Source organism: Panthera onca, chromosome F2 (genome assembly GCF_046562875.1).
Source record: "Panthera onca isolate mPanOnc1 chromosome F2, mPanOnc1 haplotype 2, whole genome shotgun sequence".
NCBI classification, from domain to species: domain Eukaryota; kingdom Metazoa; phylum Chordata; class Mammalia; order Carnivora; family Felidae; genus Panthera; species Panthera onca.
Window position 1 is genome coordinate 364,520 of NC_138356.1, and position 20,368 is coordinate 384,887.

Here is a 20,368-nt window from a genome sequence, read left to right on the forward strand (position 1 = left end):
TTTCTCCAGGTGTCCTATGGGTCTCAAAAATTGTTCTGAAAGATGAGTCCATTCTTACAAGGTCTACTTATCCCTCCCTATAGAGCTTCTCACAGTTCAATAGAAGACATACTCTTGATCTGATTTGGAGAGCTCTGTGTTAGGCTTTTCTTTTGCTCTTAGCTTTTTGCCCATAGCTTTCAGACTTCTGTGACTGTGATCCCTAGTAAAAAATACACCTTATGCATTGAGGAGGGCACCTTTTGGGATGAGCACTGGGTGTTGTATGGAAACCAATTTGACAATAAACTTCATATATTGAAAAATAAAAAAGAAATAAAAAAAAAAGAAATACACCTTATATAATCTCCCAGTGCACATATGATTTACATGCATGCACATACCCCTGAAACGTTTTTTAAACAACACTAACCTTAATATGTGTGATATACTCTGCATTGTCTTTTATTTTTCCCATAATCCTAATCTCACTAAATTGATATAGGTCCCTTCTAATAAATTGCAAGATGTAGTTTGAAAGTTGCTACTACAAGCAAGTGACTGAAAACTTGTTTTTTAACAAATTGTTTGATGTTAAGAATATTTCATATACCTGGAAAAGCTCCCTCTTCTGTGAGACTGTGTTTTTTTTTCATGGTTTCTTCTTGAGTGGTCTTTCCATTAGGAGTGGGGGAAGAGGTAGGTGGGAATGGTCATCTATTAGTTTTCTCTCCAGGGGGTTCCTTGGAATATGCATCTCAATAGGCTCACAGTTTATTTTGGCACATGTTAGCATGCAAAATAGAACAGCAGTGTTAGATAAAATACTCGACCAGTATGTTGTCAACTGTTGCACTTTCCTCTGGAAGACTTTTTAATTTTGATCTCATTCATTATCTTTAAAATCCCTCCCAGCTGGCACCTGGCTAGCTCAGTCAGTGGAGCATTTGACTCTTGATCTCGGACACGTGAGTTCGAGCACTGTGTTGGGTATAGAGATTACTTAAAATTTAAAAATCTTAAAAAATAAAATGAAGTAAAATTCTTCCCAGCTATCTTCTAGCAACTGCCTTCTCTCACATTCTTGTATTAGAGAGTATTATAATATGACATATGTTATCAGGATGATCTGATACATATGACCCAAGAATACTTTTTTTTATTACAGGATGCTATGAATCAGCCCATTGTTACATTTATTACTTTGTATCTTATCTTTTTTATATATAAAAGATTATATTAAATAATCATCTTCACAACTCATTTGATTAGTCAGAAAACCAGGTATACATAAAGATTGACAATGAGTTTTATTACTCAGGGAAGTCAGTAATAAATACTCTGGCATAAGCACAAAAAGAATTTAATAGTACTTATACCTGAAAGCCACAGGGAGAAAATTTCACTTCAGGCATATTGGTTTGAAAAGATTGGTGGGTCTTTTCCACATGGTAATTCACAGCTTCATGTCTGATAAAAAGAATGCTTTCTTTTCTAATATTTTACCAATGATTTTCATTGATCTGCAGAGACATGTACCCCTCCTTGAACTAATCACTATTGAGGTGGAGTATAATAAATAGCCCTGTAATTAACTTGTGATCTTTTTCAAGACTTATTTAATAAAAATAAGTATGCTTTGTGATTTTAGAATATTTTTTTCATTTTAACCTTTCAGTAATCTTTCATATTCTATTTATAAATATTTACCTGTACGTACGTAACCTCTCAAATGTGAATGTCCTTGATTTGGAGTGATCATTTTCTCCTATAATCTATCCACTTCCACCTCTAACTAGTTTCTGTTTAACTTTGTGTCACTCATCATTTTGAATTTAATTTGGGGTTTTATGCATTGTAAATTTCTTTTGTTCTGCTTCAACCAGAAAAATATGGCCATGCCACCTAAATTCTCAAACTTACCCTTCTTTCCTATTCTGCTTTTGCCTCCATTCTTTTGAAGTAATTATATAAGAGAATGGTAAGCTTGGATTTCTTTCTGACTTGATATAAATATTTGACTTGGTCGGGGCACCTGGGTGGCTCAGTCGGTTGAGCGTCCGACTTTGGCTCAGGCCATGATCTCACAGTTTGTGAGCTCGAGCCCTGCATTGGGCTCTGTGCTGACAGCTCAGAGCCTGGAGCCTGCTTCAGATTCTGTGTCTCCCTCTCTCTCTGCCCCTTCCCTGCTCATACTCTGTCTCTCTGTCTCTCAAAAATGAATAAACGTTAAAAAAAATATATTTGACTTGGTCAATTTCAGTGAAGCAACTTTTATTTTAGTGATATAGGCCAACTTTGTATTGAGAGGTTGGGATGAGGTGATGAGCCACAGGATGGAAAAGACAGGACAGGAAGAATGGAGGACAGGAGGATAGCAAACAGAGTGACTGGAATACCTAGCTTTTCCTTGGAGTCTGGCCACTGCACACTTAAAAAGCCAGAACATTGTGGGGCCCCTGGGTGGCTCAGTCGGTTGAGCGTCTGACTTCGGGCCAGGTCATGATCTCATGCTTCGTGAGTTTGAGCCCCACTTCGGGCTCTGTGCTGACAGCTTGGAGCCTGGAGCCTGCTTCGGATTCTGTGTCTCTCTGCCTCTCTCCCGCTCACACTTTCTCTCTTTCGAGAATAAATAAACATTAAAAAATAATCTTTTAAGAAAACAAAACATTGAAAGTACCACCTATATGCTACGTTAGTGTTCATGCCACATCCTATTTTCTTTTTCCTCATGAAAAAGTAGAATGGTAATTCTTGAGGGTTCTTAGAGATCTTCCAGTCTCAGCTCCTCTTTGGGGGATGGAGACAGTATGTTGCCTAGAAGAGGGAAGTGACTTGCTCTGATTATTCAATTAAAGGAAGAAACAGGGCTAAAACCATAGCCACCTGACTGCCAGAGTCATGCTCTTTCCATGGTACCACATCCTGCCTCATGAAAATAATTTTTTTCACTTCTCTACCAATTTGCTCTCTTTTTTTAATGTTTATTTATTTTGAGAGAGAGAGAGAGAAAGAGAGAGGGAAACAGACTGAGTGCAAGCAGGGTAGGGGCAGAGAGAGAGGGAGTCACAGAATCTGAAGCAGGCTCCAGGCTCTGAGCTGTCAGCACAGAGCCTGACGCAAGGCTTGAATTCAGGAACCATGAGATCATGACCTGAGCTGAAGTCAGATGCTTAACTGACTGATCCACCCAGGAGACCCTCTACCAATTTGCTCTTGATATTACAATTGAGGAATAAACAAACACCCCAGGTTGAATTTTATGTGTCAAATAAGGTATCTATTTTGAATTTTTGTTGACTTTATAGTCTTGAAATATTGTAAATATGCTCAAGGTGAGAGGAAGACTTGGACAAACTTTAATTTGAACCATAAATTCCTAAGAAACTATTGGGGGAAAATAGCTTCTGTCTGTCTTTTTTTCTCCTTTGACTTTGTCCTTATCACTGTTGTATCACATTTGGAGGTTTACTGTATGGCAGGTACAATGCTGAGGCTTACTACATATTAAACCATTTAGTATGCAAAATAATGCTCTAAGATTCAGTTTGCTTTTCTTATTTTCTAGATGAAAAATTTGTAGATTGAATATATGGTATAGATGCGGAAGCCCAGGTTTGATGTTATCTCTGTTGTCCATGTTCTTAATCACTAATCCACGTGGGCCTTCATTAGATTATGTGCTTGGGCTGGAGAAAGTTAGGATTAAGAAGGCAAGTGATTAAGGAACCAGCAAAATTAGAAATATTCATACAAATGTCATTTTTGTTTGGGAAAAGGTAGTCTTTCAACATGTAGTTAGTTCCGTGTTGCATTCTTGAGACGACACTAAGCATAGGACGTAAGTTTGAAGGTTATCTAAATAATGAATCTTTTGTAGGATGCCCTCAAATCTTATTATTTTGATAGGGAGATGGCAGATTGTCTTCTTAATTATTCATGTTAACATATAATAGAAATCACTCTACATTGTTGTCCTACCTTCTCATAGTGAATTGACCACAAATTGTTAAGCACAGAATAGAAAGTATCTTCTAGAGGTTGAAATAGAAAAATACCAGGTCAAATAAGTGTGACTGGGTGCCTGGAATGAAGAGAGGGAATATGACCTTTTATTTGGGTCATAAATAAATATGACCTTTTATTTGGTTCATTCCTTATTTGGAATGTTCCTTATGATTTGCCTTCTTTTATTTTTTTTATTTTTATTTTTTTTTACTGTTTATTTATTTTGAGAGAGAGGTAGTGGGGGAGGGGAAGAGAGAATCCAAAGCAGGCCCTGTGCTATCAGCACAGAGCCCAAAGCAGGTCTCTATCTCACAAACCATGAGATCATGACCTGAGCCGAAATCAGGAGTCAAAGGTTTAACCGACTGAGCCACCCAGGTGCTCCATAATTTCCTCTTTGAATTTGGGGATAGAGGTTATATAAATTATACCACAAATAAAAGACAAAAGCAAAAGAAAACAAAAACAAAGAGCTAAAAACTAATCCATTAATTTCATATATGAATGGCCCATCTCCAATAGATTTTTGTCTTAAAGTCTGAACATCTTTAGATTTAGATTTTATTTTTTGTTTCTTTCTCTTAGATGAATTTCTTACTTTTGAGATCTCTTAGATCCTCTGCTTGGTGTCTTGTAATACATTGTACTATTTTTCTCATTCTTTTTGATATAACTTCTATTGTATTAGGAAGAATATTTCACTGTGCTTTGTGGCCTGGCAGAAGAAATTTTTTCTTTCAGTATACAAAATTATATTTTCTTATTTCTATATATTTATAGTAACTGGGTAAGTAAAAGAAAAACTTAAAACTATTAAATAGAAATAGCTCCCACTACCCCCAAATCCCAAGAAAAAAAAATTTAGTAAACAGCTGAGATTCAGTGATGGATTTATTAAAATATCTATATTATTAATCTCTCTGAGCCATTTAATTTCCCGATCATAAGTGAATGTAATAGTACGTCACCTAATGAGCTTGTGCTGACAATAAATCTGATTCTGCATGTAAGCACAAACAGCTGTGAGACAGAGTCAGCACTCAATAGGTGGTGAAAATAAACAGACACTGAATTATTCTGAGGTCATTTTCATACCAGACTGGTAGTTCAGAAGCAACCAAAATCAGCTTCTCCTTCTCTTCCTTGGGGTTTACATGTACCTTTGGGTTAACAAGGTACTGAAGTCACAGTTCCATTTTATTTCTTACACACAGAAGTGGCTTGTTCATCTTAGGTTAATTTTGACTGAATACATTGGGCGTGGCTTTCCCTTCTTCTGATGGGTTTACTGAGAAACCTAGGAATTTTATGAATCAGGTCTTAATTTTTGGTTTAGAAATTAAGTGTAGCATCTCTCTTAGTCTTTATTTCCTTCAGATATGAGAAATAATGGTTTATGAAATTAATATGTAGTTTGTAATTATTTAGCTTGTGGCCTTCTTACATTTGTTCCATTTGAGGAGTATCATCCAATTAATCCATAACAAGGAGGGGTGTGAACTTGCTTATTGATTTGAAATGTTTGAGTGAATGTCTCCAACGTATCTGTCTGCCTTTAAAAAAAAAAAGCAAAACATTTTATTAGGAGATAGTTGTAGATTGACATGTAACTCATACATTTAAAAGAAATAATACAGAATGATTCTCTGTGTCCTTTGCCTGCTTTCCCCCAATGATGACATCTTTCCTAACTGTACTATGACAGCACAACCCAAATATTGTTCCAGGATACAATTCACTGACCTTATTCAAATTTTACCAGTTTTACATGTACTTGTCAGTTTGTGTATATATTTTGTTTATGTAATTTTATCATGTATAGATTCACATGCCCACCACTATAGTCAGTATACAGAAGCATCCATCACCACAAGAATCCCTTCATGCTACCCACAGCCATCTCTTTCCCACCCTTCTCTCTAATACCTTAAAACCATGAATCTTACCATTTCCATAGTTTTGTCATTTTAAAACTGTTATATAAATGGAATAATATGGGGGGGGGGGGCGCCTGGGGGCCTCAGTTGGTTAAGCGTCTGACTTCAGGTCATGATCTCACAGTTTGTGGGTTCGAGCCCCATGTCGGGCTCTGTGCTGACAGCTCAGAGCCTGGAGCCTGCTTCAGATTCTGTGTCTCCCTCTCTCTCTGCCCCTCCCCTGATCACGCTCTGGTGTGTTCTCTCTCTCTCTCTCTCAAAAATAAACATTAAAAAAATTTTTTTAAATGGGATAATATGGTGTGTAACCTTTCAGGATTGGCTGTTTTCACTCGGCATAATTCCCTCAAGATTTGATTGTGTATATATCAATAGTTAACTTCCTTTTATTAGTGAGTAATTTTCTATGATGTGGATATACCAGTTGTTTAACTGTGCACCTACTAAGGGACATTTTGATCATTTCCAAATTTGGGCTATTACAAATAAAGGTGCTATGAATGTCAGTGTACAAGTTTTTGAGTGAACATAGGCCTTTATTTTTCTGCTACAAATGATCAAGGGAGCAATTGCCAGGTGTTATAGTAAGGGCATGTCTAGTTTTATAAGACAGTGCATATTTCAAATATTCCAGTGAATATTTCTAAAATAATAAAAAAAATTTTAACACCTTTGCTTTGTGGATTTTAATTTTTTCTTTTCTTCCCTCTTGTATAGCTTACTTTTCTGGGCTATTTTATAACAACCACTTATACCGTTTAATAATCAGTTTTGTTTTCCCTGTTTGTTCCTCCAAGTACATTTCAGTATAAAAGACATAGTTCAAGATTCTTCAAACGTGAATAAATTTTAAATGTGTGTCTATTTCCTTGGCTGTTTTTTTGTGATCACTAAGGCCGGATTGACCTAGCTAGCTGCTTAGAGAACAGAGAGAAACATGTGTGCTGCACACGAAGGCTAGTGCAGATGGGCACGTGAGATGACAGGCAGAGAAGAGGCGGTGCAGGGGCCTGATCACTCAGCTCCTGGAGTCTGTGATTGGATTTTCTTAAAATTTATTGAAGTGTAATTAACATATGTTGTATTAGTTTCAGGTGTACAACATACTGATTCAGCAGTTCTGTACATTACTCAGTGCTCACCATAAGTGTAGTCACCATACAACGTTATTACCTTGTATTTATTGTTGACTGTACTAACTGTATTCCCTATGCTGTACTTTTTATTTCCATGAATTATTTACGTTATAACTGGAAGTTTGTACTCCTTAATCTCCTTTACTTTGCCCATCACCACCGCCCCCATCTCACCTTCCAGTGTGATGCCTTCGAAATATGTATTTTAAAAGGTGTCTGTGGAATAGGGAATGGAAGATCACAGAGTCAGAAGAAACATATTTCCTAGATTTCTTTTCAGGAACCATTCTATTTTTCTTCTTTTTGAAGGGAAACAGTTTTCCAACACTGCTTTGCCATGGCCAGTTTTTATTACGTGATATCCAAAGCATTTCGTGTGTTTATTGACCCATTAAATCCTCACAATAACCCTTCCGGTTGGATCTTCTATTTAGAGACAGGCACAGCCCTGTGTGTTCGTGTCAGTCTGCCTCAGTGGCCTGTGATAATGGCCCATCTTGTTCTGGGTAGTTTGTTGGGAGGCAGATCCAGGCAGGCACTGAGAGCGTATGCTCATGGCATGACTGAGTTCTGGAGACATGAGCGTCGCAAAGTCTGTCTCCCAGTTCTCCTGTTCATCCTCTGTTCAGTAAGGGCATGACAAGAAGTTTCTCAATGTGGTATCTAAGTTTTTAAACTAAAAATTGTTAAGGATATTCTTAGATGGACAAAACCAGTGAGCTCCTTGTAATGTTTAAGAATACAGAGTAGGAGTACTGATGCATAGGAGCACTTGTACCCCAGTGTTTATAGCAGCACTCTCAACAATAGCCAAATTATGGAAAGAGCCTAAATGTCCATCAACTGATGAATGGATAAAGAAATTGTGGTTTATATACACAATGGAGTACTATGTGGCAGTGAGAAAGAATGAAATATGGCCCTTTGTAGCAACGTGGATGGAACTGGAGAGTGTGATGCTAAGTGAAATAAGCCATACAGAGAAAGACAGATACCATATGGTTTTACTCTTATGTGGATCCTGAGAAACTTAACAGGAACCCATGGGGGAGGGGAAGAAAAAAAAAAAAAAAAAAGAGGTTAGAGTGGGAGAGAGCCAAAGCATAAGAGACTCTTAAAAACTGAGAACAAACTGAGGGTTGATGGGGGGGTGGGTGATGGGTATTGAGGAGGGCACCTTTTGGGATGAGCACTGGGTGTTGTATGGAAACCAATTTGACAATAAATTTCATATATTGAAAAAAAAAAGAAAAATTTTTATGTTTATTTATTTTGAGAGAGAGCAAGCATGAGTGGGGGAGGGAAAGAGAGAGAGTTAGAGAATCAGAAGCAGGCTCCGTGCACTGTCAGCATGAAGTCCAACAGGGGGCTCCCTCTCATGAACCGTGAGATTATGACCTGAGCAGAAATCAAGAGTCTGCCACTTAACTGACTGAGCCACTCAGGCATCCCAGGACAAGGTTTCTTTTTAAATATTTCTTTTATAGAAGAAAAAAATTGTCAAAATCACATACATTGTTTTTATAATTAAAGAAGGAAGGGGACACCTGGGTGGCTTGATCGAGGTGTCCGACTCCAGCTCAGGTCATGATCTTGCAGTTTGTGGGTTCAAGCCCCACATTGGGCTCTGTGCCGATGGCTCAGAGCCTGGAGCCTGTTTTGGGTTCTGTGTCCTCTCTCTCTGCCCCTTCCCGGCTGGTGCGTGTGTGTGCGCTCTCTCTCTCTCTCTCTCTCTCTCTCTCTCAAAAATAAACAATAAAAAAATTTTTTTAAAGAAGAAGGGAGAAAAATGTGAAGTAGCAAATAGCACCTTAGATTTTACTTATGAACTCCTAAAATGTGTATCATTGTGTCAGGAGGTGAACAATTCAATAATTTATTGAGACTGGTTTTTCCAGTGAGACAGTTTTTCAAAATGCAGAGTACAAGCTGTTCTTTGTCCTTGAGCATGATCAGCAGTGAACATTCTCAAAGGTTTGGTTTTGTAATCTCTGATGCCACCACAAGTTCCCATTAGGCACTCCCCCTGGAGCTCTCCTTGTTACTTGCACAAACCTCACATAGGCATTTCTGTGCTCCTGATGCAAAGGATGGCTGAGACTGGGAGAACACTGACCCTGAGGCCACCCACTGCCCCCAGGGTCCCTATAGCCAATCCCAGGAGTGGTGGCTGCATGACTTGAGAAGTGGGGTCCCATTGGCCTTGTTGGGAACAGGCAGCCAGAAATCTGGCCCCTGCCTCTTTCTCATTGCTTTCAAGGGACCCTTCTGAGGCTGGGGAACCCCTGAAAATGAGGTCATTTTTCAGACTCACCCTTGAGTGGTCAAGAGAGGAAGAAGGAATGTCAGGGCCAATATCTTCTATTTGGAAATAGTGGTGTGAGCAGGAAGAAGAGCCAAGGTTCCTTTGTTGATATGTGTGTCCAAAAGTCTTATCTAATTGCTTTGATACAATATTTTCTCACAATTAAAGAAACTTGCGGTAGAAAATGTTAGGCTGATTATTTCTAGTATAGCAAATTGATTGGTAAACTAAGAGCCCTCTATTTAGATGAAAAATAATTGTTGGAAATACATGTGGTTTAATCTAAGTGTCTTAGAGTTGTGTTTTTAAAGTTAGGAAAGAGAGCTATGGTGAGCTGTTACTTTAATTTGTCCGATTTGGAGCAGTATTTTATACCTTTTAAATGTTTTGTTTCTGTGGGGACATAAGAGATTTTTGGTATAACAGGACAGGTTTATAAAACAATGTATGTTTATTTAGATTTACAAGATGAAGGGTGCCTGGGTGGCTCAGTTGGTTGAGCATCCGACTTGCTGACAACTCAGAGCCTGGAGCCTGCTTGGGATTCTGTCTCCCTCTCTCTCTGCCCCTCCCCACTCGAACTCTGTTTCTCTCTCTCTCTCAAAAGTAAACATTAAAAAAAATTTACAAGATGAGAACGACATGGATTGAAGAGTTGTTAGTTTTATAGTTCAGAGTCTTTAAAAAGTCCTTTGAGTTTTTTTCTTAAACTTCCGATCTACCTTATTTACCACCCTAGTTTCAATTGAAGGAACTCTACTATGACCTACTCAGTATGGGTCAAGTCCAGTTTGGCTGGAGAGGGTTTGCTGCAGTTCCATTTCTTAACTTCCCCTTTCCTTTGGGGTCAAGGGAGCTGTCTCTGGATTATCTCCAGCTTCCCTCTAGCCAATAAAACCAGAAGGCCAATTACATGTTTAAGCTTTATTTTTTTCTTCTCTTTTCAATCCCTACCCACATTTAATATGGTTCTTTGCCATGATGTGCAAGAAGAATTCACAGGAATACTCTTTGCTGAGTTAGGTTAGGAAACAAACTATGATGTTAGTTTCTCCACTGTTAAAGCTGTGATTTCATGTCCTAAGTAACTATAATTTCCAATAATCATTTTAAGTGTAAGTTACCAGAGAAGTAAAGAGTTCATATTTAACTTTCATGTTGTCAAGTTATTTCATAACTTTATTAAAAATAAATGATGGTATCTGAGAAATAGAGGAAGGAATGCTTAATACCAAATTCAGATTTCTGGCTAATGTATCTGTCACACCTTGGCTGCTTCTGCCACATCCATTTTTACCATATTTAATAGAAGTAAATAATTTTTTGTGACTTTTATACATAAAAAATCTATAAAATGTGGTTTGGTGACACAGCAGAATTCAGTGATGCTTTTGGGTTCCCTGTAGATTTACTTAATCTCCACTTCTTTTTATATGAAAAGAAAAACAGTAGTTTACCGTTTTAAGATTGTTTACTCATTGGCCTGAGGTTTAAAAGAATCTTTATTTCTGTTTTCTGTTGTAAGTTATCCAAAAATAAGACTGCACAGTTAGCCCATTCTAAATGAATTATATAGTGTAAAACATGTTTCCTGTTGAATTCCATATGTGGTTCAATAAATAAAAATTAATTCATAGTGTTAAATTGGGACCTTGTCAATGAAGAACATTATGTACATCTTAAAAACCCTGATTTCAACCATTAGGAAAGTATTGTCATTGGCAAGGCAACATTTTCGTTGGCTTGTTCGAACCAATTGTCATTTTTACCCTGTATCCTAGTTCAGTATCCCACTGGCATTTATCCATGCTGTGAAATCTTGTTTATGTCATCTTAACCTTTCTACCAATCTAGTTTTCCAAATTTCTTCAGCTCATTTTTATTTTCAAAGGGATTATAGGTTTTTCACTTAGGATCCTATTGCCTGGAGAAGCCTGTTTCAAAGTACAAGCCCAAACTTGACTTTTCCTCATCTTTCAGTAGAGACTGCCAAGGAGGAATAAGTTGGCAGGACGGTGGCACTGCTCTTGGCAGCCCATGTGGTGTGAATCTTACTTAAAGAAGGTGCTCTAACAATGGGCTTATCACACAGTCCTATGTATCTTTCTGAACAGATGCAGTTGTAAATTTTTCTGTGACCAAATAAGAACCTTTTCAGCCTGCAAACTGAATAAACAAGTTCTTGGATTAGTAAAATGCCTTGTAAAGTTGTAAAAATTGGAAGTTGTGCTTTTGTACTTTGATAGTGATTTAAAAGAGTAACCAGCAGGGGCACCTGGGTGGCTCAGTAGGTTAAGTGTCCGACTCTCAATTGTAGCTCATGATCTCACAGTTCCTGGGATTGGGCCCTGTGCCAGGCTGTGCTCAGCATGGAGCCTGCTTGGGATCCTCTCTCCCTCTCTCTGCCCCTCCCCTGCTTGTGCGCGCGCACACACACACACACACACACACTCTCTCTCTCTCTCTCTCTCTCTCTCCCTCTCTCTCTCAAAATAAATAAACATTAAAAGGAAAAAAAAGAGTAGTCAGGAGGCCTACTTTCACATCACTTTTCATCCCTGTGATGCTTCATTTCCATTAGTTGCTGTCTTCCTGCAGTGCTCACACAGCTGGTCACCCTTCCCTTAAGAAGAACAGTGCTCCCTCATGGATTGCCCCTTCCCGTGTTCATGTGCCTTCTTGGTTCTTTGCTGAACCCTTTTTTTGTGTGCAACTTCAGCCTCCTTAGGCTTCTGTCCTGGCCCTCTTCCTGTCCTATGTGCCTTTTGTGGGCAATCAAAGTTCTTCATGCTGTCTCCCCCAGGACTGCCTGGAGGTTTGGTAACTCTGTGTCCTGCTGCCTTTCTTGGCCCAGCCCTGGCCCTGCCGGCACCTAGGAATCCTGCAGGTCCCATAGACCCAGCATGCCCTAGCACTTGCATTCCTGGTCCATTAATTGAGCAGTCTTCACTTGGACTTTCTTATGCATGTTTTCAGTCCATCTCAACCCTAGATTCTGGTGATTCTGCCTCAGAACTGTCTCTCAAGTCACATCTCTTCATTTATCCCATCTGCTACTATTCGGGCTCAAATTCCCTTGTGCCTGGATGATTGTGTCAGTCTCCTTCTGGTCTCCCTGCCACTGACCTTTCCTCATTTTCAGTCTATCAGGGTCATCATCCTAAAGAGGCAAATCTGATAATTTCACTGTTCTGCTTTAAAAGGTTTCTTTTGGAGGGCACCTTTTGGGATGAGCACTGGGTGTTGTATGGAAACCAATTTGACAATAAACTTCATATATTGAAAAAATAAATAAATAAATAAAAAATAAAAGGTTTCTTTTCACTGCCACTTGTCCTTGGAATAAATGTTCACCACCTTTAAGCTGTCTTGTGTGGTATTCTTGGTCATGTGCCCAGCCTACCCAATGGTAGACTCATTTCCCACTGTTCTGTTTATGTGCTACCCCACGCATGTGCACAACACTGAGTCCCTCCTTCAAAGGTCAGTTATATCCTTCATGAAATGTTTGGTAACTGGGCCTAATATACTTTTCTGTCTTTGGGTGTAATTTTACCTCCAGTATCCTGTTATACTGTAATTACACAAAGTATAAGTAAATAGTAGCTGAGCAAAGTGCTGCAAAGATGTACAGGCCTTACCTACCAACTCTGAGGAGTGCCTGCTATCTCAGGAAGTGTTGTAGATGTCAGTGGTGAATTTAAACACATCACATGACATCTGAGTGCAAACATGGTCCTAGTCGGGAGATGTTGGTTTTGGTCCCAGCTCTGCCAGAGCCAAAAGCATACGTGAGTCATGTGATCTGTGCCTCACTTTCTTTACTGATAAGAGTGGACTTTGCTAGACCTTACATTCTTTCTACTTTTAAAACTCTGTTTTGCTCTTTTACCTTGTCTTGTGTGGTGTTCCCATGTACAGGCACTCCAGGCGTTTTTCGCTAAGTAGTCCCTTTAAGTGTTTTACTTCCCTCGCACTTTTTCTGTGATTAGAATTCCCTGGTCTCTTACTGCCTGCCTTTCAAGAGAGGCACTTTCCTGACATCATCTCATTTTATTCCTTAAGCTGATTTCCCTTCTCCTTTCCTTCCCCCTTCCCTGTTAGTGTTTGTTACAATGTTGTTGAAAAGAGATAGCACGCATGACTAAAATACCTACTTTTGTTTAGTAGTTGTGAATTTGCTGTACTCCTATTGGGACATGCACAGCTCTGGCTAATTATAGATTTTGCCCATTTTGCTGTAACTTAAAGTGACTTGACTAATGAATTAGAAGTTGTTCATTAGAATATCTTTTATGAAGAGTTGTAACAACAGAAGGGGCGAGGGTTGAAGGTTGATATTGGAATAAATATCAAAAATAACGTGGCAGCAGAGCCACCCTTGATTGTATTTTCAGCTCTTTGTGCCACACAGATTTATAGTATTTCCACATGCAGAGGGTGTGCTGTTCTGTGCAGACGCACGTGCACTTCGGGCCTTCTTCAGGACTGTTTAGAGGAGGGTGGGTATGAACCCCTGAATCTCTGGAGCACTTTTCTAATCGTCCACAATTAGTAATTTACTATTTTATAATTTTTAAAATTTTTCTCATCACACTTATTTTTCAGTTGATGTTTCATTTATAAAAGAGATATTTAAATATTTCTGTACTTTCTCTTTAGCCTTATGATCTTTTAAAAGTTGTTTTCAACTTTTAAATTGACAATAAACTTTTTGATTTTATTTGTGATTTTTGGACACCAGTTTAAACCTATTTTCCAAGCTAAAAATACTACCTACAGTGCTACAAAATAAGGTGGTTTAAATGAGGAAGTTTTTTTTAATAAGGAACACCTTGCTTTGTGAGTACTCAGAGTGGAAGGAAGCAGTTATGTACACTCAGTGGTCCTATACACTTCACACTTTGGAAAGGCTAACCTATAATAGCCCCTGTCTCAGTCATCTCAGGTTGCCATAACAAAGTGCCACAGACCGGGCGGCTTAAACGACGGACATTGACTTTTCACAGTTTTCGAGCTGGAATTCTGAGATTAGGTTGTCAACCAACATGATCCAGTTCCAGTGAAAGCTCTCTTCCTGGCTTGAAGGCAGCTGCATCTAGCTGTATGCTCACATGACCTCTTTGTGCACAAGAAGAAAGAGATTGCTGGTGTCTCTTCTTATAAGGATACTAATCCTAATGAATCAGCCCCCCCCCCATCTTTATGACCTCAATTAACCTTAGTTCCTTCCTTAGAAGCACCATCTCTTATTATAGCTACACTGGAGATTAAGGTTAGGGCTTCACATATGAATTTGGGGGGGACATTCAGTCCAAAGCATTCTGCCCCAAGCCTCCTAAAATTCATGCCCTTCTCACATGCAAATGAATTCATTTCATCCCAACAGCCCTGAAAGTCTTAACTCATTCCTGCATCAATTCTAAAGTCTAGTGTCCAAAATCTCATCTATATATCATCTAAATCAGAGGTGGGTGGGAGACTAGGTACCATTCGCCTTGTGGCATGATTCCTCAACAGCTATGAGCCTGTGAAACCAGACAAGTCAATGTGTTTCCAAATACAATGCTGGGACAGGTATAGGATAGACATTCCCATTCCAAAAGGAAGAAATAGGAAGGACGAAAGGGGTAATAAGTCTCAAATAAGTCCAAAAACAACCAAGGAAAATTCCATTAGATTATAAGGCTCAAGGAAAATTCCCTTTGGTTCAGTGATCTGTTTTCCAGGTCTGCTGAGATGTCAGTGTCACCCTCATGGCTCTGTGGGGCCTTTCACCCTTATGGCTTTCTGCAGAAACCTCCACCACTGAGGGAAGGAGGGGGCATTTTAGCCCACCTAAACCAAAAAGGTAGACCCATCCTTTGAAACCCAGGAGAAATAATCAACCCTGCCCCCCAGGGCCTGTGGTGAGTGGCAGCCCTGATGGTCCCCTAATCGCCTTTGGAGTCCTACCGTTTTTTCGATGGATGATGCACAGTCGCAAAAGAATACCTCTAGGGGCGCCTGTGTGCTGCAGTCCATTAAGCTTCCCACTTGGGGACTTGAGCTCCATTCATGGTCTAGCAGTTCGTGGGTCAGGGCCCTGCCTCAGGTTCCCTGCTGTCAGCACGGAGCCAGAGAGCCTGCTTCAGATCCTCTGTGCCCTGTCTCTCTCTGTCTCTCTCTCTCTGTCTCTCTCTCTCTCTCTGTCTCTCAAAAATAAATAAACACTAAAAGAAAAAGAATAGCTTTGTTGTCATGTCCTGCAGAATGAAAGAAATCCAGCAGCCTTCCTTCATTCTCTCTGGTATCTTTCTCCTTTACTTCAAACTGGTATTGTGTTTGCTGGTCCATCCCACAATCTCTTTATCAAGTGGTAGTCTAGCCACACCCTTGGTGTTCTCTTCGAACATGCTTCCTCATATTTTGCAGTGTGGGCAAGCTGAGAATTTTCTAAGTATTGAAGTTCTGCTTCCTTTTTGCTTAACAATTCCTTCTTCAATTCATCTCTCTCCCATATTTTACACTTAAGAAGTCCAGAGAACCCAGGCTCTGCCTTTTACATTTTGGTTACAAATTTCTGCTGAATATCCATAATCTTGTTGCTCATAAGTTCCATCTTCTACAAAACACCTAGAACACAATTGAGCCAAGTTGTTTGCCACTTAATAACAAAAATTGCTGTCTTAGTCAGTTTGGATTATTATAACAAAAATATACTGGGTGGCTTAAACAACAGGTATTTCAGTCTCATAGTTCTAGAGGCTGGGAAGTCCAAGTTCAAGGTGCCAGTTGATTTGGTTCCTGGTGAAAACCAACTTCTTGGTTTGTAGATGGCCACCTTCTTGATGTATCCTCACATGGTGAAGAGAGAGAGAGATCATCTCTCTTGTGTCTCTCTTTGTAAGGGACTAATCCCATTCATAAAAACTCCATCCTCATGAGTTAATTATTTCCAAAAGCCCCACCTTCAAATGCCATCCCATTAAGGATTAGGACCTCAATATATGAATTTTGATGGGATACAAACATTCAGTTCATAGCAATTACCTTTCCTCCAGTTCCCAGTCATCTCTTCATTTGTTTGACACCTCACTAGAATTACCCTTAACATCCATATTTCTAGCATGTACCTCAGAACTCCAACCTCTACCCATTACCCAGCTCTAAAGCTACTTCCACGTTTTTAGATATTTGTTAGAGCAGTACCCAGCTTGAACTGTCATAACAAAATACCATAAACTGTCTGGTTTAAACAACAACAGAAGCTGGAAGTCCAAGATCAGGATACCGCCATAGTCCGTTTCTTGTGACAGCTCTGCTTTTCCTTGTTTTTAGGCAGCAGCTATCTGGCTGTGTGCTGTTGTGGCCTTTTCTCTCTGCTCCCAGTGAGATGGGGATTTCTAGTGTCTCTTCTTACAGGGACACTAATCCTATCAGATCTGAGCCCCACCCTGTGGACTCCTTCAAACTTAATTACTTTCTTGGAGGTCCTATCTCTAAATACAGCAAAACTGAGAGTTAGGACTTCAACATATGAATTTGTAGGGGACACACATTCAGTTCGGAGTACCCCCTCTTGTCCAGTTTTGTATAAACTTTGCTTAGGAATCTCTTGTCTTCCTGGAACCTTTGTATACTTTTTTCTTACTTAGATTCTTTAAAAACTGGACCTTCTATTGGCTCTTCACCCTCTCCTAAACAGTTCAGACTACCTCTGCAGAACAAGTCACAGTGACATTCCTGGTGGTAGCACTGTGACACTGTGATCCCAGGTGGCTGGTGTGCCCTGCTAAATTCTGATTGTTCTCATTGCTATAGACTGTGGTGAATATTCCAATCGCCCGGTCAGTATTGTCTAGTCTTTTTTTTGTATTTTTTTTTTTTTTTTTTAGAGTTGGGTTTCAGATTTCTGTTTCATGCTTAGGATTATTGTGGTTTTTGGCAAAGAATATTTTCAACTGGGTGAAAAGGCAAAAAAAAATGTAGAATCAAGAAGTGAAAGCACAATTGTTTATGGTTCAGTAAGCACTTGTGGTTAAGAAATGTGTCTGTTCATCATTGCCAGATGACTTAAAATTTTATGGGAGAACATAAATTTTAAACAAAAAGTAATTGTACTGTTTACAGAATATAAAGATGTGAATTTCTTCAGAATTTAGTTTTTAGGTATTGTAACCTAGACTTCCTGCTTGGGGCTTTCTGAATTTTATTGTGAAATTATATATGAAATGAATCTGATGGCAGCTTATCAAAATATTTACTCAGAAACTAAAGTTTTGACTTAACAAACATTAATAATGATGCAATATTGCAATTAATAAGAGTCTCACTCATTGAATACTCACAGGAGCATAATATTGCCAGGTGTTTGGGAATCCTTGATAAAATTAGGCATAGTTATAATCTCTCAAAAGAAAATATAGTGTGATTATATACAAACAAATACAATTCATATTTCAGTGCATAAAAAAAGCATTTGTAAAATACAGTGAATAGATAAAGTAGATCATTTGGATTTGATTTTGGAATGTATTGTTTGTTTATTTTTCTTCTTAGAGCATTACTTGAATCACAGTTAATTTGCATTCTCTAGGTGCAGATCATATCCAGTTGAGGTAAGGTGGATTAGTTAAAATCATCTTGGTCAGCAGTGAAATTAAGGCTAGTGAAACAGTCCTCAGAGTTCTTGACATCAGTTTGAATTAAGGTTCACTTAGCTCATATATATCTATTGGTACTGATCCTGATACAGCACTGAGTTTATGGTTTAATGGACAAAAGTATCCATTTTATGTGTGAAAGTGTTGGTAAGAGGAGCAGAATGGCATAAAGGAGAGTAATAAACTCAGCTGGATGGAAAAAGAAAACTGTGTTCAGAAAGTTCAACTCTTTCTTAAAAGTATGGTCTAGTTTTTACCTTATTATAGAAATAATTTAAAGATATTAGAGTAAAGCTGGAGAATTTGAGGCTAGAGCAGTAAAAAATAACAGGTAACAAAGGTGTTTCTATGTAATGGAAAGTAGTTTGGATTTTTTTCTAGTGGATAGCCATTGAAAGCTTCAAGCATGGTGGCAATTGATAAATTTACACTTAAAAAGAGCACCCTAGTGGGCCTTATGTACAATAGTTAGAATGGCCAGGTACTGGACTGGAGAGGTCAGTTAAGGTCAGGCTATTGTATTAGCTAAGAGGCATCTCAATATATCCAAAACTGGTATCTTCATTACCAGTAGTATCCCCTGTTAAGGCCACCCCCCTACACACACACACACACACACACACACACACACACACACACACACACAAAGATACCTGGTCATCTAGAAACCTTGCCTGTCTCAGTAGACATTAACTGTGTACTTCCCCTTTCTTAAGCCAAAACAATGGAGTCCTTCTTGACTGCTTTCTCTCATTTCCCACTTGCAGTTCATCAGTAAAATTTGGTGGCTCTACCTTCAAAATATGTCTAGTTTTCAACCATTTCTTATCACCTCTGTCCCCACTTCCCAGGTACAAGCTACTATTACCTCTCCTGGATTGCCACAGTAGCCTTCTTTTTTTTAATTTTTTTATTATTTTTTTTTTACGTGTATTTATTTTTGAGAGACAGAGTGAGACAAAGTGAGAGTGGGGGAGGGGCAGAGAGAGAGGGAGACACAGAATCCAAAGCAGGCTCCAGGCTCTGAGCTGTCAGCACACAGCCTGACACGGAGTTCGAACTCACAAACTGTGAGATCATGACCTGAGCCGAAGTTGGACGCTTAACCGACTGAGCCACCCAGGCACCCCGCCACAGTAGCCTTCTAACTGGTTTCCCTACTTCTTCCCTTCTGCCCTCAGTCTGTTCTCAGCAAAGCAAATTATGTGCCTTCCTCATTGGCTTCTTCTGATCACACTCACCGGAAATACCCCAAGTTCACACAGTGGCCTTGACCTGTCTTCTTTCTGACCATTGTTCTTTAATCTCCTATCTGCTGCCATTCAGGGTCAAGCAGACTACTTTTAGTCCTAGCCAAAATAGGAGTGGACTCTTCTCTGAAATGGTGGAATGAACCTTTGGGGAAAGCTGAGACTTCTAATGGGGATATTAAAGCCACCAGAAAACCATCCTGTTTCTTTTGGCATTTGGAGGGCCTGAGCATAAGAAGTACTATAGACGATCATTTGAACTTGAGGCTAGGGATATTCTCATTCAAATGTATTCCTAGGACTCTAGCCCTTCATTTTATAAGGCTGGGATTTCCTGGATAAATATCAGAAGTTGATAGAATAGGACATAGAATTAGTTAAAGGTATTATTTAAAATTTCACAGGTAACTAACAGACGCACCCACATAAGACCATTTTGGTACTGGAGGTATGTATCATTTTGGGGGGTGGGGGGGAAAAGCTATAAAATACCTTTACTAAGAGTAAAATGTAAACTGATTATACCATGGTAATCCAGAGTGAGTAACAAGGAGAATTGTAATAATCATAGCCAGTGGTAACTGTATCAGAGTATCTGTTCAGGACAGAGGTCCTACCTGTATTGGAAGCAGGTGGACATTAAAATCTCCTGATGTCCATTCCTGAGCCTTGCTGTGCTATTCCCCCAACCTGTGTGTGTGTGTGTGTGTGTGTGTGTGTGTGTGTGTGTGTGTGTCTGTCTGTCTGTCTGTCTGCATGTGTCTGTGTGTGCATGTACATGATGGGTGAGGACAGGATGCTGTATAGATTGGGATATCTATGAAGATAAAGAGAGACAGGGTAATAATACAGGGGGAAATTCCAAATTACTGTGTAGCCAATGTTTGGATAATTAAATGGAGTAACTTAAAGTTAGTGCAACATTATATTATGTAAAGTATTTCTCTTAGAAAAACTTACAGATGCTTCTGTCTTCTATAGGAGGATCATTTCAGTATCTCCCCACATACTAATTTGTTTCAGCTGGTACTTACTTATATAGTGTTCATTAATTTCTTATATGGTATTTCTTGTGTAAATGTTTGTGAAAGTTATCATAGTATTTATT

At 39.0% G+C, this 20,368-nt stretch overlaps 1 protein-coding gene and 1 long non-coding RNA gene across 8 annotated transcripts in view; one reads left to right on the forward strand and one right to left on the reverse strand.

The window, feature by feature from the left end:
* LOC132664034 (uncharacterized) overlaps positions 1–16,029 on the reverse strand; it is a 71,668-nt gene extending 55,639 nt beyond the window's left edge. For both annotated transcript variants that reach the window (XR_013553583.2, XR_013553582.2), the window contains exons 1-2: positions 15,321–16,029; positions 593–5,540 (exon numbers count right to left, since the gene is read on the reverse strand). This is a non-coding gene — a long non-coding RNA (uncharacterized LOC132664034). The remainder of the gene's footprint in view (positions 1–592; positions 5,541–15,320) is intronic.
* The window catches only part of SPIDR (scaffold protein involved in DNA repair), a 487,671-nt gene that overhangs the window by 190,572 nt on the left and 276,731 nt on the right, over positions 1–20,368 (forward strand). The window lies entirely within an intron of this gene.